We start from the raw sequence: 27,226 nt of genomic DNA on the forward strand, positions 1-27,226 counted from the left end.
AGAAGTCAAGGTTCAACGTAGACACAGAGAGGTCAGTGGGCAAAGGTGTCGCATGACTTCTGAATCTTTCAGAGTCTTTTCCTCCTCTACCTCTGTACCTCAGATTTTTCCCTGAAACGAAGAAGACCTGAGCTTTCCATTCAGGCCACGGGGGCACTTAGTAGTGGCTTTAGTACCAGGCAGATGCTGATGCAAGCTTGTACTTTGGGGGAATTAGATCCTCTTATTCTGTACTTCCAAGGTGGACAACCAGTGGAAGTCACTGCTGGGAGGTGACCCTGGAAGCAAAGTGACCCACCTTTGAAAGGGCCAGAGGAGGATATGAAATTGTGTCAGATTATAGGAGGACAGGTTTAGGAAGGTCCATACAAACACAAACTGGTCCTTTTCATTGTCTCCATTTCCTCATCCGTGAAATGAGGATAATACTAACACCTCCACTGTGGCATCCTGACGAGGACTAAGGGAGATTGTGCATGAAAGGGGATTTGTACCTAGTCAATGCTCAGTAAATGCTAGCTGTTATTATTATTGTTGTTGTTGTTGTTGTTGTTACGGTTGGGAATTTTTCCCTGCCTGGCACACACAGCAATGTCACACAAGGCTTAGATCATACAATCAGCAGCCATAGGACCAGAGCTATTCCCGGAGTGACAGATAAAAGATAATCTTTTCTAGAAGCATCTGTCCATTTGCCCCATAGCCTGCCATTGCCCAGGATTACCAGGCCAGGAGCAAATCAGAAGAGCTGATAGGGAAATCTTTTTTCCTACCTTATGTGTTCCTACACAAAGATTATCTCTTTCTAGTTTCATTCCCCTTTAATGCCTTGCTTTCGTGTTCTTCTAAAAAAAAATCTTCTGAATTTAATCACAGTTGTTTTCTCAACTCTCTTCAATTTTTTTTTTTTTTAAATTTTTGATCAGGAGGAAAAGGGATTCACCTAAGATTCTTGCCATTCACCTTTTACTTTTAGCTTATATCTAATACTAAATATTCAGGTTAGGACATTACCACCAAGGAAAGAATAAGGGAAAAATAGAAGGGCAAGAATAGGTAGCACTCTTTGCTGTCTTAAATAACGATTTCTTTCTTTCTCATGTGTATTTCATTTTCCTTTTTCCAATCTCACTTTTCAATGTCTTAAAAACCTTTTTGTCTTTTCTTATGACCCCCTATCTCTCCCCATAAATTTTGTTCTTCTCCTTTTGGTCCACTTCACTTGTCCTAACAGACTATTTTATTTATTTTTTTTATATATGTCTGAATGTCTTGGCTGTAAACTTCAGTAGTGATTATAGGAAGAATATGATGTGGTATCCATATTTTCTGGGTAAAAAAAAAAAAAAAAAAAAAAAGACCAGAGCCACTATTTGTACCCCAGGCTTGCCAAGCACAGATGAGGCCATTCCAAAGAAAAGGAAGACCTATTTGTTTGTTTGTTTGTTTCGTTTGTTTAGTTTAATTTTCATAGAAATTAGAGCCTTCCCCATGCGCCTTTCCACCTTTTTTTTGTGTGTGTGTGTGGTACTGGGGATTGAACCCAGGGATGCTCTACCACTGAACTGCCTCCCCAGCCCCTTTTTTTTTTCCATTTTATTTTTTAATTTTAAGACAGGGTCTCACGAAGTTGCTGAGGCTGGCCTCAAACTTGTAATCCTTCTGCGGCAGCCTCCTGAGTAGCTGGGATTGTATAGTTGTGCACCACCAGGCTTATTTTTCTATTATTAAACTCACAGCAGCCTAGCCATTACCTTTACTTGATATCTTTTCTTTTTCTTTTAAAAAAAAATCATAAATGGAAGTTAGTGGTCGGGGGGCATGTCAAACTCAGCCTAGAGGATTGCCAACTCTTGCCTGCAGCCTTCAGAGGAGGAGGATAGTCTAACTTAAGGAAGCTGTGGGCCCTTATAGTCGAGAGTGTGGGCACTTGAGACCAGTGAGACAGGTGCTGCCTTTGGCAACTGCACACCCTTGAATAAATGATACCTCTGAATTGGTTTCCTCACCTGTAAAGTGAGGATATTGAAAGTACTGATTTTGTGAGATTTGGGGGGAGAAGAAATGAGATGTCTGTGAGTGGACTGTCCAGATCTTTGGGCTTGGGGCATGAACTGCACTGATGTTAACTGTAAGGTTAAAACAGGTCCCTCCAGGTGCAGGTCTAGATGCAGTCCTGGAGTGGTGGAGTTCAGGTAGGAATGAGGAAGCAGCAAGGTGAATGTCAAAAGTCAGGAGGGAGAGGAGGAGTCTATAGTCAAGGGGTCTCCATGAGTGTCTGGACCCAACTGAGAATTTTCAGGTGTTGTGTTTTGAGCCAAGCAAATGGTGATAGCATCAGGGAGCTTGCTCAGGGCTTCTTGGCCTACAAGTAGTGGATTTTGGTCAGTTAAATTGCAACAACTTAGTTCGACATCAAACCTTTAATAAATCAACTGCCAATTACTTGGGTTAACCCTATAAAGGGAGTCAGGATCCCCAGGGGCAACTCATGGGAATCAAATCCAAGACTTCATACATGTGAGACAAGCACTCTATCCCCAACCCTTGCAGCTCATCTTCAAGACCAGATTTTAGGTTTAATTAAAAAAATTTTTAAATTAAAATTTTTAAAAATCAGGACAAGAAATAGTTTCACTATTTGTTTCAAAGGAATGAGTGATTTTTTTGTTTGTTTGTGAAGGGGTCATCTTCCCCCTTTTGAAAGAGGGTAACAAGAGTATTTTGATCAGGTATAACAAAAAGAGCAAAAACACTGAATACAAGCATGGGGGGGGTGGTTCTGTGAATCAAAATGAAATTATCTGAAAAATCCAATCATTCTGGGCTGATTAAGGGTCCGTAAATAAATTGGCAGCCAGTTAATTAGTTTAAAAGGAAGAAGTGAATTAGATATAGCCCTCCAAACGTTATCCTTTAGGTTTTCACCAGTTCTAAACCTTAACTCCATATTTAAAGAAATAATATGTAAATAAAAGAGGAAAACAGTTTTCAGTTAGTGAATTTCTTTATGCCTAATTTTTAAAATACTTTAACGTATATATAGATAATGGAGCACAGAAACTCTAATTTATAATATAAATTTTAAAAGAGAGAAAACATTTTTATTGAGTTTCCTGAATTAGAATTTGTTCCATGTTTATAAAACAAACATTTCTTTCAGACTGTTATATAAAGAGATTTCTAACCTAGTGTTTTCCTATATTTGCAGGTTTATAAAACACTTCAAATTATAAATATTCCTTTCCAAAATTATCCTTAGGAAAGTTTGTCCAGAAAAAAAAAACTGTCTCAAGTAGTTTTATATAAAAATATCTGCATTTATATCTGAAGCACTCACTAAAACAGTGGCTATAACTCCAAATAACAAATAGCATTTAAAAAGTACAAATATAAGCTTATGGGGTTGTTTTGAGGATTAGCTCTTAGCTTTTGAATTTTTTTTTTTTTTAATGATGCTGTAGAATTCTGAGAGAAAAGAAAACCTTTTTTTAAAGGGAAAAAAAACCCTTTTTAAATGAACAACATAATTGTTTTTCATTTTATAATTTAAAATCTTTTTTCTCAGTGAGTTGCCTCTCAGTTAATCTGAGATTTAAAATGAAATTTTATGTTTCATTTTTTTGTATTTTTTTCTGGCTAATCCATTGTACAACACTACAAATAATTTATCCCAGTAAAGATCATTATTTAACCAAAGCTCAAATATCTAAGTAGTTATTTTATAAATTACTATAAAATATTTACTTTTCATGTAACCCAAAGAAAATGTAACTTTCCATAGACAGTTATGTGATCATCCATTAATATGATTATTTGAGAGAGAGATGCCACTTTCTGCTACTTAAATTCATTCCTTCATTTGAAAATAAGTTTTTTTAAATGTTTTTGTTAAAATTAGAAATATAGTTTTTGGTCAGAATATTTTTTCAGATACAATTTTAAACTGAGAGCATTTTTTGCAACCATAATTTTTAAGAGTTTTTTAGCACTAGATTGATTTCATCTTTATTTATGCTTTCTGAATATGTAGATTATAAAGTATGTAGACCTTAGTCTAGTACATCAGAATAGGTTGTTTTATTTATAATATTTAAAAAGGGATTATACATACAATAAATTGTAACTATTTACTGCTTGTTTTTTTGGCAAAAAAAAATTTTAAATGCAAGAGGGCCTCCATAAATTAAAGTGATAGATTCTGACAGTTTCTTGAGGAAACACATTATGAAAGTAGTGAAGTTTATGAAATTGTTTTTATTTTTATAAATTATTTTTATGAACTTACTTATTGTTAAGTTTATACAATTATTTTCCAGAAATAATTATAATTTAAACAATTAAATTTTTTAAAAAGTTTAAAAATTCAGGTCTCAGAATTGCTCCAAATTAAAAATTTTTCCTAAACTTACAAATGTTAGTTGTTCTTCATATCTTGCATTGGGCTCACCCACCTGTTGCATATAAATGTGCTGTCTGTCTGCACTGGAAAAGACAAGAGGAGACACCAGGCGATTAAGACAATGAAATTAATTGTACATCCCTTACTTCTTTCTCCTCGCTGTCATGAGCAGAAAGCCAGGGCCTGGGGTACAGTCTTTGCACCCACATACCAGTTTTTACCCATGTGGGGAAACATGGCTTATAGAGCTCTTTTTTAAATGGAGGAAGGTATCTTGAAAGAACCCGAATTCATGCCTATTTATTCCTCTTCAAGGGGGTCAGGATTTTTTTTTTTTTTTTTTTTTTTTTTTTTTTAATGTCACACACTTGTGGAGGCTAATGTACTTTGACAGAGAATGCAAGAGGGAAGAAATAACCACAGATGTTCAGAGAGAGATCACCAGCTAGGAAGTAACTCAGAGGTGACAGGGTAAGGAGAGATCCAGGGAGCTCACTCCACCATTTTAACTCAGTGATGTGATGGAAACTTTGTATGCTCTATAGTTTGGGTCTACATGTTGCTGGTTTTCAGTGGCTCTTTTACTTGTACACGTGTGTGCTCTCTCTCTCTCTCTCTCTCTCTCTCTCTCTCACACACACACACACACACACACACACACACACACATACACACACATCCTAACCCTCTTTCTCACCTAGGTCAAACTTAATCCATTTGTATGTGAAGCAAACTCACGTGAAAATAGTCCCATGCTAGCTCATGCAGGCCAGTATACCAGAAGATGTAATTTCCTCTGAGTTTTATTTAAAATTAAAGTGTAGCCTATATGACACAGAAACAAACTAAAAATTAATAATGTTTTTTACATAGGATAATGAGTACCCTCAAATCTGAAGTAAACCTCAGAATCCTTTTTGCTGCCTTAAAAAGGCTGATGATTGAATTGTGCAATTATAATCTGACAATGCTATACCAAAATATCTTTAAATAAAATTGTAATCTCCAGCCTTAAATATAGGGAAATCTTGACTATGACCCAAGAGAGACACTATCTAGAATAGTTTAGCTTCAATAACATAAAAACAACAACAACTACAACATGCAGTTGTCAAATTTCTAAATCCTGTGAAAAGAGAAAGAAAGCTGATTTTATCTTTGCAAACTACCTTGAGCTCCTTGGAAGGAAAGCAGTTGGTAATATAATTTTCAATGTGACTATAACATTATTTACTGTGATTTTATTATTAAAAGTTATTGCTAATGAACAAAAAAGGAAAGAAATGCCAGAATAAATTTTAAAAGAAAAAAATACAATATAAAAAAAGGAAAGAAAAAAAATCTGACCATAAGAAATTACATTGGAGTATTATTTGAAGTCAGTTTAAATATATCATATAAACATCAAATGAAATTCTGTGCCACTATCTTCTTGCAGGAATGCATCTGCATGAGCCCATATTTTAATTGCAAGAAATATTTTTAATTAATACATCAATTTTATTAGAATTCTACTACTACTAAATTTGCTACCATGTTTTGGTTAAGTGTACAAATTAGTACTCTCTGAAAAAAAAAAATCCTTTTTTTTTTTTTTTTTTTAAATTAGCAACAGGACCGAGACGGGGAGAGGCCAGAGCATCCATCACCCTGATGATTGAATTAAGGACTTTCTGAGTCATAAAGATGATTAACTTTTTAAAATCTTAATTACTACATAATACACAATTCTTGAAAAAGTAGTAACCATTTTTGTATGTCCTGAATTAAAAAAAAAAAAAAAAGTAAGGAGACTTTTTTCAGGGGAAAAAAATGCTAACAATTTCTGGAAAAAACAAAAAACAGAACAAGAAGTTGGGGTTAATTTTGCTTTATTAATACACTGAATTTTTGGAGGGAAATATTCTTTTGGGGAGAATCCTCAGCAAATAGAATTATATATTTGATTTTAGGAAAAGCATTTAACACAGTGAAAAATACTCTTAAAAAAGATATGAGAGACTATATATTTTTTCTGAGGAAATTGAATCTTAAAAACATTTTATTGAACTCTTTGCTCAAATTTTATGAACCAATTTGATTTTCTTTTCCTTTTTCTTTCTCTTTAAAAATTGTTTTGTGTAGCAACAATGATTTCTAAGCTGTGCTGGCTCCAGTCTGGATTTTAGGTAGTCCTTCTACAAGCTGATGAACTGGGGTCAGGGATGTAGCTTGGTGGCAGAGGGCTTGCCTAGCACCCACCAGCCCTGGCCTCAACCTGCAGCTCTGCAAAATGAAACTAACAAAACAAAACAAAACCCAAGCAGATCAAAATGAAGAGCTGAGAGCTAATAAACTGCCCATATGTAGGTGAATGGTCCCTGTTTTAGAAAAGCCCCCATTTTCTATGTTTGCTTGAAAAATAATTTACTCTGTGAAGTTCATTAGTCACTGGTTTTTGTTTTCATTTTTCTTCTGAATATTTTCTCTTTTTTCAGAATTTTACATTCTCCAGTCCCCATTTTACCAAAAGTACCTGATCAAAATAATTTTTTTGTCTCCTTTTCCCCCGCTTTTTCTTACTTAATTTTTTCCCCCTCAGAGTCAATAATAATTTTACTTACAGCAAACTAATGATCCTTATGTGGTCAGAACCACTTTTCTGCCACCACTGTGGTTTTCTACATTTGGGACCTGATATTATATGGCTTCAGGTAAAGCAGTCTTGCTATCAGAGCTACATTTGCTATAAATAAATGTGTGACTCTGAACCCCCCTCCCCCTTGTGGAGCGGAAGCCCCTGCTTCTTCTGGGGTTTCCATGACAAGCAAAGGGGTTAAAGGCTTCTGTGCCCTTGAGCTCTGTGGAGATCTGTGGTGGCTTCCACCAACATCCAGCGGAAGGGTCTCTGGCTTTTATGGTGACTCTGCCAGTGGAGTTTATGTTATGATACACATGTACATTCGCCTTGCATGTTAGTTGCATCTTTTCGCCCAGACTTATCTGAGGGGGCGTGTACTTCAGTCTAATGGATAATGTTGAATTTAGATCAGTGAAGGAGCAGTGTGCTTTCATTGATGATCTGACTGGACTCAACTGTGGCATGCTTGGTCTCGTGCAGAAGTTGACCTGGCACTGTGGAGTTATTTGTTAGTGTATCCAGCAGAACATCTTCTGGATGATTAGTCAGGGGTTAGAAGGAAATGAGGAGAACTTCCTCGTTTATGTGATCATTGGATTCTGTAGGTCTGTGAGGTTTTAAGTGATCCTTAACTGTAAGATTAATGCATTTAAAATAAATCCTTATTGATTAAACAAGTGGGGAATTATTCCTAGTGGGGAATAAACAAGCAATATTTTTGTTATTTAGATGTATACGCAGAAACAATTTAGGTAGGAACAATTTTTTCTCTTCTTTCTTTCTTTCTTTCTTCTTCTTTCTTTCTTTCTTTCTTTCTTTCTTTCTTTCTTTCTTTCTTTTTTCTTTCTTTCTTTTTTTTTGTTAAGTCTGTTTTAGAAAAGAAAATGCCCTAACCAGAAAATGATGGTTCGAACCCAAGATCTCACACACGCTAGACAAGTGTTCTGCCATCGAGTTACACCCCAGCTCCAAAAAACAATATAATATAATAATATATTCTGATGGATTGACAGCTTCCAGTCTTCTCCTCTTGCACACACACAGAGAACATTCACAGAATACACACACTGTCACATGCACAAGAGAGAGAATTTTGATCTCCTACACTGTTGCCCTGTTTAATTTTCCATATCAGTGTTTGCAAGTTGGCCTGAAGAATGAGCCAATCCCAAACTCCTTTTGTATATGCTCCTTCAACATAGAATCCTAAGATTTTTATAGAACTGTGAGAGACCTTCAAGACCCTTCAGCCCAAACTCCCTAGTTCACACACACAAAAAAAAAAACACTGAGGCAGCGTAAAGGGCACCATCTTGCCAAACGTCCACAGAAGGAAGTGAACGTGTGGCTAGTCAGGGGTTCGAACTATCTGGCCCGATAGGCTCTGATGCCGAGCAGAGTGGAGACAGGGTGTTGAGATTCTGGGTAGGGTAAACAAAAACAAGCAGAGAAAAAAAGATGATGTCATTTCTGACTAGGGTATTTTTCTAAAACAGACTTATCAAGAGTAAATATCTGTCCCTCTTGTCTCTGTGCCATCCAGTTGTAATGATCAGTCTAACTCTTTCTCATTTCTGTTATCACATCCCCAAAAGAGACATATTTTAGTGACCTCTCATCTGCCCCCTTTCTTCATGGACTAACACGGCCAAGACACATAACCTATGAGCATTCTGCTCCATAATAGTAACACAGGACAATCAGATGATGGCTAAGAAAATACCTGGCACCCACATTAGATGTTCCATAAATGCTCCTTCACTTACCACCTATAAGGACAGGTTTCAGTTGACAAATTTTAAACAGCAGTTAATTCAAGGCAAAATCAACTAGGTACTAAGTAGAGGTCAAAGCAAGTACCGTGGCGCTGGAAGGCAGGAAGGAAGGAATGCTTAATTCTGACGGCAGCTCAGGGGGTGGGGAGTCTGTGAGCTCGGCTTTGTCAGATGAGTGGGATTTTGATAGAAAGATAGTGAATAAAGGCATGCCTGGCTGTGGCAACACCACAATAGAGGTGTGGAGTGGTGGGTGCATGGTACAAACTGGAAATGTTGGGGAACATATTGCGATTGCAGCATTGGGTGCCAGAAATGATGGGCAAGAAAGGGAGACCACGAGGCTCCCCAGGTGCCAGATCAGAGAGGAAGTGGGAGACTGAGCAAAGCACTTGGTGCTGACTCCTGAAGCCTTTAGAGAGCCCTTGAAGGCTTTAGACTAGAGGAGATGACCCTGGTGACGGTACTGAGCAAGGAAAAGGATCCAGGGAGGCTGCAGAGGGCTCCAGTTAGTGGTCGTTAAAAAGACCTCCTGCTTTTTTGTGTGTGTGGCCTCCAGGGGAGCCCAGAAAGTTGTGACAATGCTTGATAGAAACTCAAGTAGGGTGACGCAATTCATGTGACCAGGAGTGGTCTGAGGAGCTACGTGGCTTTTTGTTAGGTAGGCACACAGTGGGTCAGTGCCCTCCAAAATGTAGCCAGGTTCTTGGATTCTTGCTGTTGTGTGTGCCACAAAGTGTCCCTCCTGGGGTGGAGTAAGGCTTATCACCTGGGGGAAAGGACAAGCTCCAGATATCCAGTGTCTTCACCCAGAGTTATGTGTCCCACGCGCCTGGCTTCCTGAGTCGCTTGTGATCCTTTTGAATTGCTTCCTCAGGGAAAGTGGATCCTCTGGCCCCACCACAGAGATTGCTGGGTCTCTCAGGGGTCCACACACTGTCTTGCCCGGGTGTCACAGACATTGGCCTCTTGAGAAAAGCTCCTTTTTAATCTTGTCTTGACTTGCTTTTACGAGTGAATCAAACTTGGTCTCCTTGAACTTGATTCGCTCCTGTCACCTCCCCATTTCTGTTCCGGGCAGGATATGACAGTAGGAAATTATCTACCAGACGCTCTTCTTCTATCTTACACCATCCTCAGCTTTCTTCCCTTTATACGTAGTGCGTGTGTATGCTCTGCGCCTGCCTGTCATCCCTTTCCCACCCCAGGATGCACATCCTTGTCCCCAACCCTCTTCCTCTTCCTACCCTCTTGCCTTCAGCTGCCCTTCCCTTTGAAATCTTTCTCATGCATGCACCTTCTCTCGTGCATGCTCCAGCGTCCTGGCATGAGAACTTCCGTGTCAGAGTAGGGGATGACAAGCCAGACGAGGAAAATCCCTTCAGTGGGTGCAGGCAAGATTCACTCCTTGGATGTAGGATCAGCGGGCTGGTAGGCCACGTGTACCTGTGTGCAGGTGGGGCTGTGCTATTAGTGTGAAGTATGTGTGTTAGAGAAACACACCATCTTCAGGATACAGACCCTCACCTTTAAAGATCTGGGTTTCACTGCCAGCTCTGCAACTGGTTTCTTATGTCACTTTGAACAATATTATAGTTGAGGGATTAAATGGAATGTATTTATTAGTAAATAGTACATACAATCCCTTTCTGTTTTATGATATTATTTCTATGTATCTACCTGACCATCCATCCATCCACCGATTCTTACACCCAGATGAAAAGCGTCTGGAATGATGTTCTCCTTGTGGTAATGATGGTTATTTCTAGACAGAAGAACTGGGTGTGATTTTTTTTTTTCTTCAAATTTTCTTCTTTATCCTCTTCTGCACTGCTTGAAGTCCTAATAGAAAATCAGAATACCTGGAATAGGATGAATGTTGGCTCAGATCACAACAGCTTATGTGACCCTTAGCATTTAATTCTCTCTCCCTCTCTGTCTCTCTTTTAATCTCTTTCTCTTTAGCATATAAAAGAGGAGATTTTAAAAGTCCCAGCTCCTTGACCTATGATTCTTTACTTCTTTATTTATATTAAAATCACTTTATTAATTTTGCTTTTAAAGATGATTTATGTTTTTAAAAGTAACTATGATGTTAATGCATTTCTGAACACATACGAATAGAACAGTGGGTGGATGGATGGATGGATAGATGCCCATACACAGTATGGACACTCAGGATTCTGTCACTCATACAAAATGGGATCATTCTTGACCTGCTATTTTTAAACAAAATTAGTACCTTTAATTTTACTTAAATTGAAAGAAGAAGAAGGATTAAAGGAATCACTAGCTTCGGATAAACATTTCTTTATCACAGGACTTATCATTTCTTAAAATATCCCCTTAATGTTAGGAAGAGATTAGGAAATACTTTAACAGGTTGTAGACATTATTGCTTACCCTAAATAATTCACTGTTAGGCGGTACTAATTTATTCCCTATGAAAGATGAGAACTCAAAACTTTATTCTCCTGTCGCCTTCTCCTTCATTTTGATTTTTATTGTTATATCACTTACATTATTTTATTATTGACACTTAATTATGTTTTTTTTATTTGTATGATATCGTCTTATATCATGTTTGTTTTTTTATACAGCCATATGCATAACTGCTTTCCAGTATTCATTTTTTTTGCCATATTCTTTAACCAAAGATTCTCTGTTCTTAAGGTCTTTATTTGAATTTATCGTTTAATTGGCTAGATTTCATTGTAAACACTCTTTCTCTTCTAAAATAGCTCATTGGTACTGTTTCATTGAGTTCTTTTATCTATGTTGCTTTTACATTTGAATAGCAATACTATTCTTGGGTCACACTGTATTTCAGAAGAGTTATGTAGTCATTTCTTCTCTGCATTTCTGGCATTTAACCTTATTGTGGAAAAGGTTGCAGCAGGATTATTTCCTATTGTTAGTGATTTACATTTTCTGACTGAATATCTGGGAAGTTTTTTTTTTTTTTTTTTTAATCCCTGATGATACATTTTGAAGTTGTGAGCTTTACAATTTAATCTTCCTAGGACCCTAGGTGCCCTTTACAATAGGTAGATTCAATGCTACAGAGCTTAATAATATTCACTGTAGGGCGTTAGCAACTTACTTAGCTTCTTCATGGCTCAGATTCTTTTTCTGTAAAATGTAAACAATTATTGCATATACCTCATAGAGCTGTTGGAGTATTTTGAGTTAATATATGTAAAGTGTGTAGAACAGTGGCACATTTATTACTTACAAGATCGAGATCTCTTTAGGGAAAGTTTCTTGTGTTAGTTCTTTTAATACTTTTTTCCACCTTCTTTGGTGAGTTTGCTGTTTAAAGATATCTATTGTTATTATTATATTATTGATAATCTTTATCCTTCATGTCAGTTAGCTTCTTGAGGAATTAAATGGAATATATTTGTTAGTAAATAGTAAACACAACCTCTTTCAGTGTTTATGATGTTATTTCTATGTATCTACTTGATTCATCCATCCTCCAATTCTTATATCCAGATGAAAAGCATCTGGAATGATGTTCTCCTTGTGGTAATGATGGTTATTTCTAGACAGAAGAACTGGATGTGATTTTTTTTTCAAACCTTCTTGTTTCTCCTCTTCTGCACTGCTTTAATATATTTATCTTTTTCAAATGCAATTTGTAAATTGTCGTTTCAATTGTAAATCTGTGATATTCTTTTACACTGTCATCATTCTATCAACGGGCATTTTTATTTGTTTGTGAATTTTTTAATGATGTTTTGGCATCTGTTTCTTTAGATCTGCCTTTTTTGTTTTCATCTCATCCTGTTGTTTTATCGTCTTATGAAGTAACTCATGCTTTCTTTAGGTTATTTTAGTTAAATGTACATGTCAAATTTTTTTCTCTTGTTTCTTGAGTTTTATTTTGTAGGCTGGTTATTTATGTATCTTTTTTCTTGCTCTGTGTGTGTATTATACACACCTGCATTGGCACATTGCATTTCTTTTTATCTTGATCATGCTTTGACAGTTCTATCCATGTTATATTTTCTATTTATTTACTTTTATTGTGTTATAATTTGCATTTTCCTTAGGGTCTACAGTTAAAGGGCTGTCTGTATTTTTTGGGTTTTTTTTGTTTGTTTGTTTTTTCAAATAGCCTGAGAACAAGGAGCAGGGTAGGATGCATCTGAAGTGAGACAGAATTATTGAACAGTTTGGACTCTGCTCTGCCTTCAGAGGTTTGTTACTGGTCCAGTGTCAGAGTTTACACCTCCTGGTTTCAGGGGAGGGGAAAGTACTTCTCCTTTTATTTGTGTGTGTGGGACTGGAGATTGACTCTGGGGTCTTCTACATGGTAGGCAAGCATTCTACCACTGAGCTACATCCCCAACCCTTTTAATCTTACTTTGAAACAACGTCTTTGTAGTTTGCTGAGGCTGGCCTTGAACTTGCCATCCTCCTACCTCAGCCTCCCGAGTAGCTGGGATTATAGGCCTTTGCCACCACGTCCAGCTGTGTATCTCCTTTTGGTGGCACATACCTGTGGCTTGAAAACCATGACCCATTAGGGACATAGCTCTGGGATTTCCATTTCTGGGTTTCCACTCCAGAGGCAGCCTACTTGAACATTTCCTCTGTTTTCTCAAACAGCTCTTCACAACTGTTTCCACTACTTCCCAGAGAAGAAGGAAAATACAGGATGTCCTCACAGTTTGCTTTTTATTGGGTTTGGAATTTTCAGTGAGAATTCTCAAGATTGGCTTGACTTGTCCCCAGAGATTTTGAGAAGTCAGGGAGTACTTGGGAATCTTGCCATTCTGCCACCCAACACCACCACTGAATTGATTTCTTTTCTCAGTTGCCACTTTTTGAGTGTTGGAGTTCTGACTGTGCCCCTTTTCTGCTAGTGAACTTGGTGGTTATTTCGTTCCATATTAGAGAAGGAATCTCCTTAAGGCATTGCTCTTCTTTCCCCTTGACTCTAGATCTTTCTCTGGGTCGCCTTCACCTCCCTCTGTTTCACTTTAAACTCTCGGGAATATTGAGGGGCCCATAGTGTAAGTTTCAAAAAATTTCATGAAATTATATTTAGTTACAAAATCAAACCACACTCTTTGTAACCAGTTCAACAACGCAAGGATGTATAAAAATGAAGTTCATATTCCACCCCATTTCAAGTGTCCTATTTCCATTATCTGTGAGATAACACCTTGGGTGTGGGAAGTTTTTTTTTGTTTTTTTGGTTTTTTTTAAGAACACTTTAGGATCAAGTTACAGTGTAAATCTATCATAAAATGTGTGCACACAAACTTGGCCCTTTGGCACATTTAGTTAATTTGGTGGACTCTTGCCCATGTGGGCTTTGGAGACAAGAATATGAAGAAAAGTGTAAGTTCTATGTGAGTGGGGTTTGGGGTTCTGCCCCTGGACCCTTGGCTACCTCAGTGACTATAGCAACTCTCAGCATGTAGCAGCATTCAGTACATTTTTGGTGAATAAATAAGCCAATGAATGGGTGAAGGTAGAGATCTGGACCTGGGTATCCCCTAGGCAGAATGAACGGTTTCCTCCGGCCCAGCCTTTAGTTTCACTGGATTCCTATCCTAATATGAAAGGTCAGGATAAATAGAGGTAACCCTAGCCAGGTTGTTTAATTTCAAAGACAATTTTTTTTTTTTAATCATCAAAGCTTCCCAAGGTTATTTTGCAGGGATAGTGAGCATGGGTGTAAGATTGTACATGGCTGTGTACCCAACTTGGCTCCACTACCAGAAAATTAACTCACCGAGACTGACAAAACAGTAGTTTGGTAAATTTAAGGTGACACAGTAAAAATGGATTCCACTTGATATTTTCTTCCTGAGACTTTTATTTTATTTTAAATTTCTTGATCCAGAAAGACAATAATATCTGAAGTATCCTTTTGCTGTTAATCAGATTCCATATTTCTTCTGCAGGAATGAACATACATCAGTAATGAGGGAGCTTTGATATGATTTGGTATGAAAAGTTCTATACAAATGTGCCTTTATGTCTATTAACCTTATGATTTAAAACACTTAGGTTGTCATTTTATTTTATTTTTTTAAATTTTTTTAATATTTATTTTTTAGTTTTCGGCTGACACAACATCTTTTTTGTATGTGGTGTTGAGGATCAAACCCGGGCTGCATGCATGCCAGGCGAGCACGCTACCGCTTGAGCCACATCCCCAGCCCTATTTTTTTATATATATATGGTTTCCAAGCACTTTGCCCTATTTGGATGCTGCGGGTTTTGTTCTTTTTAAAAAAAAAAATATCATAAAGGCATTGTGTTTGTGGGGAAAACAATTTATTCTAAGTAGAGGAGCTGGTACAGAAAGGGGCACGCGTTCTCTGGAATTCATAAGGCACTCACGCGTGTTGACCATCTTGAAGAAAGAGATTGTGCCCAATGGGTTATAGAAACCAATTTGGAATAATTATTATTTATATCTTGAAACTCCATGGCTTAACCTTAAAAAATAAAAGCTGATTTTCTTTTTATTTTGGTTTGGGGTTTATTTTCTGAATCATATGCAATCTGTGCCCCAATTAGGCTATATTAAGTTTACATAAAATTTATTTTAATATCTCATTTCTAATAAAAAATCCTCTCAACGAATCAGACCAATATTTTTCTATATTTATTCTTAGCTCAGTGGTAAAGTTATATAAGAATTTAATCCAAATTTGCCTCTTAAAATGTAGACATAATCTGTTAATACAGAGGAATACGTATTACTGATGTGCTAACCTGATAATTCTGTGCCCAATATTTAAAAATTATTGTGCTGTTTGAGAAATATTTGAAATAAATGAAATAACATGGAGCTTTTGTGTTTAACATTCATTATTATGTAACATAGGCTTATTTTGAACTGTAACATTTCAATTACATGTTTCATTCTCTTTATTAATTCCCAGATATACCTAACCTTAAATATGTATTATGCATGAAAAAAATTAATATGTATTCTTTTAAAATAAACTCTAATTCTGAATATTAAATAATTTCTTATCTCTCTTCTTTCAAAATAATAGGAATTTATCCTATACAGATATTTATTTGGGCCTAGATTGATAGAATTTTGTGACACTCAGATTTTTCTGGGAAAATAATCTTCAATTCAACTAGGTATTCTTTATTTATAAAGGAGGACAATGTTCAAGCAGTATTAATTGTTTTGCATTAAGTACCATTTTATATTTAGTTATAATTGTTGGAATTTTTCTATTTTATCAATATCAGCCTATCTGAAAATTATGTACATTGGCTTGTTTTTGTGATTTTTAATGAGTTTTCATTTTTCTAAGGGCCCCCAAAGTAATTTGAAGGCAGTTACTGTCATTAATAAAATACTTGTATCAAAAATTGAAACATGAGGGGCTGGGTTGTGGCTCAGCGGCAGAGTGCTTGCCTAGACCCTAACCCTAACCCTAACCCTAACCCTAACCCTAACCCATGTGTGGGGTGCTAGGTTTGATCCTCGGTACCACGTAAAAATAAAATAAAGGTATTGTGTCCAACTACAATTTAAAAAACCCCAAAATGTAAAAAAAAAAAAAAATTGAAACATGAAATGGGAACAATAGTGAAAGCTAAGGTTTCCATCATAATCCACTACTAACACCAAACACAGAATTTTATGAGTCAGTCTGATATCAAGAGTCCATAAGCCCCCTGCATCTGGGATGTGAACCCAGATCATACTACAGGAGGAATTTCAGCTTCCTAGTTGTGAAGATAATCATGTGGTCTTCCTTCTACCTCTTAAATGTGATTTGAAAAATTGCTTAAAGTTGAGCACTTTTCTAATAATAACTTTGTAGTTAAGAAGATATGATTCAGTATTTTCCATCAATTATAAGTCACATTACAACTGTTCTTCTGTAACCATAGCAGGCTGATAATTCTGAGTGTTAAGGCAGAGGGGGAAAAGTGACATTGCAAGAAGTTTCTAAGATTTGCAGGGCATGGTGGCACACATTTGCAATGCAACTACTTGGGAGGCTGAAGCAGGAGGATCGCAAATTCAAAGCCAGCCTGGACAACTTAGTGAGACCCTGCCTCAAAGTAAAATAAAAAGGGCTGAGAATGTAGCTCAGTGGGGAGAAAGAAAACAAAACTCTGAAATTTGCTGTTAGGAGCTGGTATATGTGTCAGACCCTTAGGTAGGGCGAGGAACGCTTGGCCTGCTTTTCTGTGGTCAGAATACCCAGAATGTCTTGTTACAGGAATACAGGTCTAGCTTAGAGATAATTACCTGGGATTTCGGGGAACTGGAAAGATAGCTAGCCATGTGAGTAGCAGCCTGAAATTCCCTGACCCTTCTCATCCCATTTCTGTCTCAGGTGGTCTATGCAATGAAAGTCAATTATTTTTTTTCTGTGAGTGGCAGAAAATGTTCTGGGCCCAGGACTCACCTCAGTTACAAACAGGCTTTGTTGTCTCAGGCCACTTGTTAAACATCTTTTTCTTTGTTTTGTCTTTTGTAAAATATGGACCATAATAATTGCTTATCTTTATTTTAATCATTGTTCTGAGGTCTAATAACAGTATACTGGAGGACTTAATGCACTATATAAACACAAGGTATTTATTATCATAAGTAATAATCACAGACTTTTCTACAGAAACTGAATGTCATAGTGCCTGTATTCAGAAGTATATAAAAATAGATATGTGTTCTTTGGAGACTGTGTGTGCTTGAAAATACACCTCCCAAAATTACTGTCTTAATGTATCACAAATGCAGCCAATCTAATGATCAAGGATCTAAATGAAGCAGCTAAATGAGGATGATTGGCATCACTGAGAAAAGGACTCTAATGCTAGAACAGTCTAGCAGGACATACATGGAAAAGACCTTCCGTGTTAGTCATCTTTCTGTTACTATAACAAAATACCTGAGACAATTACCATAAAGTTTTACATAACTACAGTTCTAGGGGTTCCACTCCAAGATTGTGTAGACCCATTGCTTTCGGCCTCTGGCGGGCATGCTAGAAGGCAATGGCAGTGCAAATTGCTACCCTCATGTCTGGGTCACCTTCAAAGGCATAATCCCAATGATCTAAGGACCTCCTATAAGGTTCAACCCACAAAGGTCCATAGCACCTCATAATAGTGCGGCCCTAGGGACCAAACTTTTAAGCACATGGACCTTTGGGAGATACTCAACATCCAAACTATAGCACCCTTCCAGGTCATTGACCTCTGCCTCTGGTAGCAATTCCAAAAAAAATAATCAAGTACCTATTCTATTTTAAATATCTCTAGGTAGGGAGCTCTTAGGAAAGGGATAGTTTTTAATCATTTCAATCCACTTAGTGAAATTCTTCCTGATGGCTGACTGCGCCTATTATTCAAGCACATTCTGCGAACCAGGTTCTTTGAAGAAATGAGGGACAATTCAGCTGCATCCTGATGGAATATGACTCTGGGCACATCACGCCTGAAGCAGCCCAAACTCTGACGTTCTCTGAACTGCAGTCATGGCCAAGGTCAAGGCTGCCATTTTGTGCACATGGTGTCAATGGTCACTGTGTGATTATAACTGTGAGGTCATCAGGAGAAATCTTTCCCCACAATAAATGATCATCCCCCCTCTGGCTGTGTGGTTCATTAGAGTTTCATAAGCCACATTCACAAACATTAGTGCTTTTGGTTCTCACAAGGAGCTCAATTATCACTGGCTTCACTTTGAATATACGGGACAGGATGCTTATAGAGTTTAAATGAAATCACTGCATTCATCAGCAAGGATCAGATGACAGGACTCAAATATAGGACTTGTACCTCTAAGTGCAGAGTACTAAGCAGGAGTCTCCGGAGAAGTCTTCCATATTACCAGAAGTCTCCCATATTAACCAAATTAGTATAGCCAGTGCTCTATGGGAAAGCAAAATTAAGTCAAACGGAATCACCAGAACCTTCCAGGTTGAGGCCAAGCACACAATACTCATTCCTGTCTGTGCCTTGTCTAGAGAATAACACACATTCACTTTACAATAAGATGACCTTAAAACAATATGCCTTCCAAACATCGCATTGGGAATCAGTGTGAATGGTCCTCTGCAATGTTGGACAAGATATTCAGCTTCTCCATGCCTTGCTTCCTTGTCTTTGCAAAAGATCAACTAGAGTGGTCCTCACTTCCCATGGCTGTTGTGGAAGTTAATCGATGCAAATAAAATGCTTAGGTCAGATAGGAGAGAGTAAGTCAAAAGCACGGCAGACACTACATTAGTTATGACATTAGACAAAAGGTCCCAGGTGGGATATTATATCCCAGGTGGCAGAGAAGAGGAAGGATGAGGGGTCTGCTTGCTGGTACGTTTGTGTGCTCGTGTGTGTATAAACCGTGAAGTCCTGAGCTCCACGAAGGAAAACAGAAAAGTCTCCAAGAAGAGAAAATAGACCCCAGAGATCACTCAAGAAACCTCATGCACTGACCTCGTGGGAAAGCCCTTGGAGCTCTGATTTAGCCCTCATATGTTTATTTGTTTGTTTGTTGTTTTGGGTACCAGGGATTGAACTCAGGGACCCTGAACCACTGAGCCACATTCCCAACTCTTTTTTTTATATATATTTTTTATTTGTAGATGGACACAATACTTTTATTTATTCAATTTTATGTGGTGCTGAGGACCAAACCCAGTGCCTCATATGTGCTAAGCAAGCACTCTAACACTGAGCCACAACCCAGTCCTTTTGTATATTTTATTTAGAGACAGGGTCTCTTTAAGTTGCTTAGGGCCTCACCAACTTACTGAGGTTGACTTTGAACTCACGATCCTCCTGCCTCAGCCTACTGAGCTACTGGGATTATAGGTATGAGCCACAGCACCCGGCTCGTGTACTTTTATTTTACACTATATATTTTTCTTTAACCAACACTCCCTCTTATGCCAGATGCTAGTACAAGTGCCTTACCAAAAATAATTTATTCGAACTTCACAAAAAACAAGGGAAGGTCCTATCAATATACCCACTTTTCAGATGAGGAACTGAGTCACAGTAACATACATATAAATGCATACATACATAATTTAAAAAGCATAAAAATAATTGTACTGTGTATTCGTATAGTACATCATACTTTTTTTCCAGATTCAATCTTTTTTTTTATTAGTTGTTCAAAACATTACAAAGCTCTTGACATATCATATTTCATACATTTGATTCAAGTGGGTTATGAACTCCCATTTTTTTATCCCATATACAGATTGCAGAATCACATCGGTTCCACATCCACATTTATGCATAGTGCCATACTAGTGTCTGTAGTACAACATACTTTATCCATGATTTTCACGTGCATTTCTTTTAGAACTGATTCTAAATTTTGATTATCTCATTTCCCAGCCCACATCAGATTGGAAGCTGTGGAGTAGGAGTTGGGGGTGACAATGATGGCTGACAAAGACGGAAGAGCTGGTTTTGAGACAGGAGATAGGAAGACCGTCAAATGCAGTCGTGAAAACAGAGCACAGGGGTGAGCCTGTAACGTGGTAGAAACAAACCCGAGGAGAGTACCCTGAGTGCATGGCTCCTGTTTGGACCGTGGCTGGGCCACCAGGAAGATGAAGTGATGTTCCTTGGAAAAGGAATTAATGGATTTATTATATTATTTATTTATATGGTACCAGGGAATGAACTCAGGGGTGTTTTACCAGTGAGCCATATCCCCAGCCCTTTGGCGGGGTGGGGGGTACCAAGGATTGAATTCAGAGGCACTCAACCACTGAGCCACATCCCCAGCCCTATTTAGATTTTACTTAGAGACAGGGTCTCATTGAGTTGCTTAGGGCCTTGCTAAATTGCTGAGGTGGGCTTTGAGCTAGTGATCCTCCTGCCTCAGCCTCCTGAGCTGCTGGGATTACAGGCGTGCACAACCATGCCTGGTGAATCAATACATTTTAAAAAGTAAACTTCACATTTTTTTTAAGAAATTTATTTTGCAGTGCTAGAGATCAAACCCAGGGCCTTGGAACTGCTGACAATCACAGAGCTGTGTCCCCAGCCCCAATAACAACATTTTCTTGATTTGAAAGACAATGCCCTTCTTGGAGAAAAATTGGAAAGTACACTTAATCTAAGAGAAGAAAAATACCCATAATCCTATCACTCAGAAGTAGTATTTTAGTGTGTGCTTCTGTGTCTAGATTTGTTTGTCTTATAAAAACAGTTTCACATAGACATTTTTCACTTAACAATTTGACAATAGTTTTTCATGAATATCTACAACTTTTTTGTTGTTGTTGTTTGGTTTGGTGTAGTTTTTTGTTTTTGTTTTTGTTTTGTTTTGTGCTGGGGATCTAACCCAGGGCCTTGCAGAGGCTAAGCCTACGCTCTACCATTGGGGTTCAGCCCATACAACATAATTTGAAATGACTGAGAGTTCCAGTATATGCAAGCATCACCCATACTTAACTATTCCTTATTGTAACAAAAATTTCATCTTAAAATGAAAAGGCATATTGGCTATCAGGTAATGCAGCAATGAAGACATTTGTAGCTGAATCTCTATGAATATCCCTAATTATTTCTTAGACCACATTATAGTCAAATTGCTCTCCAAAAAGTGGTGAAGCTCTTTGGAAGGCAGTCAAATGAGAATTAAAACAAGGGGTGGGGGGAAGGAAAACTGCTTTAGTTAAGTGGTCTGCTTCAGTTAACAGAAAAAGTCCTTTGATTAAGGGATATCTCCTTTCTCAATGAAGCCAGGTGTGTGAGGTCTTGCTGTTCTCGAGGGCCTTAAGGAACATGTTTTGTGAGCCTGCCCCAAGCTCAGTGTGTTAGAATCAGCAGAGTAGTGCACTGGACGGAAAGACCCAGATCAGTGCTCTATCTCTGCTACAAGCTACGTGACATTGGGAAAATCCTGACTCCCCTGAGTTTCATTTTCCCCATCAGTAAAATGAAAATGAGTTTTAGAATTTCAGAACTGAGATAACATATATGCACCTTTGAAAAGAGCAGAAACGTTTACCTACGTAAGCTAGGATGCCTATAGTTCAGTACATATTTAATCTCCTGCAGTTCCTGAACCTCTGATATAGGAAGAAGAAGCCCAACTTGGCAAAAAAGTGTGGGTTCTGATCCCAGATTTGCTACTCACTAGCCCTGACAGGTTAAGCAAGTTGCTTTCTTTCTCTGGAATTAATTTTCCCATTTGTAAAATTTGTTTGTACCACATGGCTCCCATCCTCAAGATTTTGTTGTAATCCTCAGTAGTGACTCTGAGATAGACTGAGAACAGTAGTTATTTTTAAAAATATTTTTTAGTTGTAGATGAACACAATATCTTTATTTATTTAAATATTTTATTAGTTATTAATGGACCTTTATTTATTTATTTGTTTATATGCGGTGCTGAGAATCGAACCCAGTGCTTCACGCATGCAAGGCACGCGCTCTACCACTGAGCTACAACCCCAGCCCTATTTATTTATTTTTATGTGGTGCTAAGGATAGAACCCATGCCTCACATGTTCAGGACAAGCGCTCTGCCACCGAGGCCCAGCCCCAGCCCAAAAACAGTAGTTATTAATCCCACGAAGCAAACAAGATCCTGGAAGGCTAAGTCTGTACCCACAATGGCCTAGTTTGTGTTTTCATCTGCTTCTTTCTGCAAGGCTGGTAACAATGGATAAAACAAAGGTCATGTCTCCAGATAGTTACTAGAAAGAAAAATTTGAAAGATGACTTTCCCAGTCCTTTTCCCTAAAGGAGTCCTTTCTCCATGTCCTTCTTCCTTTTCACTACTGGTATTGCTCTGTTATTGTTTTGCTAGGTTAGTTCAGATAGAGATTTTTTTTTAAAGGTAGTGTCACAGAGACCCAGCATAAAACTGAGTTCCTTACCACATCATGAGATTTTTTGGAACCAGGGATCTCTTATGCACCACATATTCCCAGAATCTGACATCATGTTTGGCACATAACTAATGACTAATAATTGTTGTCATTAGAAGCAGAGAGGTGAACAGACCATACAGAATGGCATGTATCTGACTTCCAGTCAATGGTTGGTTTCAGACAACTAGGGCACAGTAGGAGTCTTAAGAAATACCAGAAGTCACAAGGTACAAGTCATGAGGAAGAAGCCTAATGGAACCCAAAGACATGGATTCAAATCCTGGTTCTGACACTTGCTACCTGAGTGCTCTGATTCTCAGTTTCCTTGAATGCAAAAGGAAGATGATAATGCTTGCTTCATTTACTACTTGTCATATTTATACACACACACACACACACACACACACACACACACACACATATATATAATAGTAATGTATAGTAGAGGTTCATTCAAGATGAGTGTTGCTTCAGGAAAAGAGACATTATAAGATGATTTAGGGGGAGACCATGGGCAGCAAGGGAAATCTTTGGAAAATTTTGTTCTTGGACATATTTAAACGAAGATCAGCAAGAAGCATATGTGTTTCTCATTGCTGCGTTCATCAATGGGATGTGTACGTGGACCTGCATGGACACTCAAGAGTATGCACCCCCACTTTAGTCTCTCATCTATAAATAATACCTGGGGAACATTTAAGGACCTCTGGAGGAACATGGCATTTTTCCTCCTGTGGGCACACTTATAGCACTTCAGAGATTGCCACCTGGCACACAAGGAGTGTATTTTCTTAGAAATTCATTAGGGCAGTTCAGTGTTCTAAGAGTTTGAAATTTGGTCTTTCCTAAAACTCAGTGGGTGAGCATGTAGATGGCCAATTTGATATATGGTATGTCAGATCCAAATCCAGCATCTTTTCTTCCTGATACCTAAAAGAACACCAAAAAACAAAACAAAACAAAACAAAAAAAAAAACAATTTGACATTTTTAACTGATAGATGATCAGGGAATGTGATTTACTTTAATATATTATTTTTTAAAAAAAGATATTCACCACCAACAACCACAAAATGCCAGAAAAGTAAGTCTGCTTTAAAAATACATAGGTGGGATTCCAAAGATTCTGTCATTCTGTGCTTTCGAATGACTCATCCCATAGTGGTCATCTCATTACCCCATAGGCAAAATTTACCCATCCCACCAGATCCAATTCAAACAGCTTCCCTTTACCAATCCCTCACTTCTCCTGATTCCAGATTGGCCCATGGACTATTGCTTAGGGGCCAGTGTTGTGAATAAATACACAACTAAGAATTTACTGGATGAAATTCATGTTCGACAGAGTTTTTGCTGTTTTCTCTTGTTTCAGTCCTGCAGAACTGGTGCCTCCCAGATGGGGTGGGCCTCGCTGATTCTAGCCTCACAGGGGTACACGTCTCCCAGCAACCAAACAGCTCTGGTCAGGAGCAAGCAACAGCAGACTTGCAGCCACCACTTGCTGTTGTCACTGACAGATCCCTCTAAAGGATCTGATTTGGGGTAATTGTTAAAAATAATAGTTAATTTTTTAAAGCTCCTCTCACATACCAACTACCCATTATAAATCATTTCAAATTCTGACAACCATCAAGGAATTTTCTACCATTTTAAAATGAGGAACTAAGAGTTTAAAAGGTTAGGTAACTCTCCAAAGGCCACCGAGCAGGCACATCATTGTATATTAACTCAAGTTCAGTGTATGGCTTGCTCTAGTCCTGCTTGGGCTCACAGCAATTAACAAAGAGTGATTATTATTATTCTCATTATTATTACTTTCCAAAGTGATGAGTGCAGATCTTCTAGAGAATTCTAAACTCTATATTCTTTCCATTATGTCAGAGTCCTCCTATCTTCTTTCCTATGACTCCTTTCTAGTTGAAAATAGTGTTAGAAAAACATGGTCACTCCCTTAGTATCAAATGACATAATGCACAGGAAAATATTTGGAAAATGGTAAAACATTCATGAAATTGTACTATATTCTGATAATAATTATGTTATTTCTGAAATCATATTAGAATTAATATTATTAGTAATAAATATGTTGGTTATCAGATAATTAACATTACTATTATAATTTTATTTTTATTACTATTGGCCTATATTTGTCATGGAAATCCTGCTGGGTAGGAATATTGTCTAATTTTTTGCCTCCACAGAGCAAGCACTTACGTTAATATATGGTGCATAAGACAATTGCATTTACTTACTTAGGAGGTAGGCTAGAATCTATGGAAAAGTCTGGGTTTGGTCTGGGCTGACTCAGAGGCTGGATGGATCAGGGGCAATATACATAGTCGCAGAGGATGGAGCTCATTGGTTCATATTGAGCGTCTAATACATGCCAGGTACTGCTCCAGACACAGGGAAAACGGCCATGAACAAGAGAGGCAAAATCTAGCAAAGGAGGCCAGATAATGTAAACAATACAGGTGGCACTGGAGAGTGAAGGAAACAAAATGCCTCACACGAAAGAGAGTTAAGAAGTAGGACGGAGTCTGTGGTGACTTTAGACTTCGGACTTCAGTGCTTTCTTACTGTATACTGGACATTGTGGACTTTACATTGTTCCAGCATTTCCCTTGCCCTGGAGAGTGTTGGCTAATTTATATACAGATTAGCTTGATCCTTTGGAGGCTTGTTTAAAGTTTCTGATGAAGGGTTAAAAAAAAAAAAAAAAAAAAAAAAGGCTTCTCTGAGCAGGTGGATGAAGAAGAGGAGCCTGTCATGTTCAGATCTGAGAGAACAGTGTTCCAGAAAAGATTAAGACCACAAAGCAGAGTGGGATTGGACAGAAGGACAGTGTCGGGGAAAACATTCAAGAGCCACATTGTTTAGGCCCTTTTTAGTCCCAGTTAGGAATTTGGGTTTTAATTTCAATATCAAGAAGAAGCCATTGGAAGGTTTCAAGGAAAAGAATGATACGCTCTGACTTTTGCTTAAAAACAGCTCTGGCTGGAGGCTGGGTTGAAAAGAGGCAAAAATGTAACCAGGAGACCAACTAAAGTTTATACCTATTTGATTTTTATTTTTCCTGAGTAGTTTAGAGATTATTATTTGCATTTTTAATTCATCACAACTTCCCCGAAATTAACGTGATACCATTTTACCAACATTGTAAGAATTTTACAGTAGGATGTTTTCATATATTCTACTTCTGCATATATCATAAGCCATACTTTTGCATAATAACTTTTCAGGAAATCCACACCTATAGATGATGCTCTTCACTCCCAGAGGGCTTCCTTTAACATTTTATTAGTGCAGGTCTAGTTGAAATGGATTATCCCAGCTATGAAAAAAGAAGTAGATTTTCATTGGACCTACAGTTTTTCATTGGCAAGTTTTCTTTTTTCCTTTCAGCACTCGAATGATGTAATTCCATCGTCTTCTGGTTTTCATTGTTTCGGATGAAAAGTCATTAGTATTTTTATTATTGTTTTGTATGTGCTTTTTCTTTTTCTTTTTTTCTTTTTCTTTTTCTTTTTTTCCTTGGTGGTACTGAAGCTTGAACCCAGAGGCAGTCTACCACTGAACTATACCCCCAGCCCTTTTTATTTTTTATTTTGAGACAGGGTCTTACTGAGTTGTTAGTGCTACCCTCAAACTTGAGAGCCTCCTGCTTTAGCCAACCAAGCTTGTGGGATTATAGGCACCACACCTGGATGTGCCTGATTTTTTTTAAGGATTTTTCTACTCATCTTTGGATTTCAGCAATGTGACTACAACATGCATTGGTCTGATTTTCACTTGTGGTTTTGCTTCTTGAGGTTTGTTGAATTTCTTAGATCTGTGTATTGATATCTCTTGTTACATGTTGAGGGGAAATGGTCATTAGGTCTTTAAATATTTTTTCTGACTCAACCTATTTTCTCTCCTGTAATATCAGTTATGCCTATATTAGACCATTTTTTATTTTCCCTCAGTTCCCTGGCATCTGTTTATTAGTTAGGTCATTTTAATTCCTGTACTTCAGGTTCTTCATCTCTTCTTATACAGATCTGCCATTAAGTTCATTCAGTAAATTTTTAACTTTATGTATTTAATTTTTACTTATAAAAATTTTGATTGTTTTTTATAGTTTTTGTTTCTGTAGTTTTTATCCTTTCACCTATTATGTCTAGTTCTGGCTTTAAATTTTTTACATTTTGAAGTCCTTGTAGACTAATTCCAACATTGTAGTATCTCTGGATCTGTTTCTTTTGACTGTTTTCTCTCCTTTCTTTTGGGTCATATTTTTTCTGTCTCTGCATAGCAGGTGATTTTTTTAAATTGTATACTGGTTAGTGTGGATTCTACATTGTTTCAAGACTGCACTTGTCTTGCTGTAAAGAAGGTTGAGTTTTGTTCTGACAGGTTGTTCTAGCTGTATACTTTTGAGGTTTGATTTTAAAGTTTTTAATTTTTTTTTTTAATTGGACACAACACCTCTACCCCATTTGTTTTTATGTGGTGCTGAGGATCAAATGCAGGGCCTTACACAAGCTAAGCAAGCACTCCACGGCTGAGCCACAACCCCAGGCCTGTTTTTAAAG

This window comes from Callospermophilus lateralis, chromosome 2 (genome assembly GCF_048772815.1).
Source record: "Callospermophilus lateralis isolate mCalLat2 chromosome 2, mCalLat2.hap1, whole genome shotgun sequence".
In the NCBI taxonomy this organism is placed as follows: domain Eukaryota; kingdom Metazoa; phylum Chordata; class Mammalia; order Rodentia; family Sciuridae; genus Callospermophilus; species Callospermophilus lateralis.